Raw genomic sequence first — 646 nt, 5'->3', positions numbered from 1 at the left:
CCAGGCTGGGACAAGCAAACCTTTACATAGCAGTGGAATTAATGTAAATGCAGCTCCATTCTAATCCATGCAAACGGTGTTCAATATGAATGCCGCAGTTCCTCCTGTTAATGAACCAGAAACTTTAAAACAGCAAAATCAGTACCAGGCCAGTTATAACCAGAGCTTTTCCAGTCAGCCTCACCAAGTAGAACAAACAGAGCTTCAGCAAGAACAGCTTCAAACAGTGGTTGGCACTTACCATGGTTCCCAGGACCAGCCCCATCAACTGACTGGTAACCACCAGCAGCCTCCTCAGCAGAATACTGGATTTCCACGTAGCAGTCAGCCCTATTACAATAGTCGTGGTGTGTCTTGTGGAGGCTCCCGTGGTGCTAGAGGTTTGATGAATGGATATCGGGGCCCTGCCAATGGATTCAGAGGAGGATATGATAGTTACCGCCCTTCATTCTCTAACACTCCAAACAGTGGTTATACGCAGTCTCAGTTCAGTGCTGCCCGGGACTACTGCGGCTATCAGCGGGATGGATATCAGCAGAATTTCAAGCGAGGCTCTGGGCAGAGTGGACCCCGGGGAGCCCCACGAGGTCGTGGAGGGCCCCCAAGACCCAACAGAGGGATGCCGCAAATGAACACTCAGCAAGTG

At 50.6% G+C, this 646-nt stretch overlaps 1 pseudogene; it reads left to right on the top strand.

The window, feature by feature from the left end:
• Positions 1-7: 7 nt before the first annotated feature.
• On the top strand, positions 8-643 carry LOC103582506 (annotated as a pseudogene).
• Positions 644-646: the final 3 nt, after the last annotated feature.

The sequence above is a fragment of the Galeopterus variegatus genome, unplaced genomic scaffold, assembly GCF_000696425.1.
Source record: "Galeopterus variegatus unplaced genomic scaffold, G_variegatus-3.0.2 Scaffold16554, whole genome shotgun sequence".
Classification (NCBI taxonomy): Eukaryota; Metazoa; Chordata; class Mammalia; order Dermoptera; family Cynocephalidae; genus Galeopterus; species Galeopterus variegatus.
The sequence above is the reverse complement of the archived record's forward strand: the minus strand, read 5'-3'. Positions and strand labels throughout refer to the sequence as shown.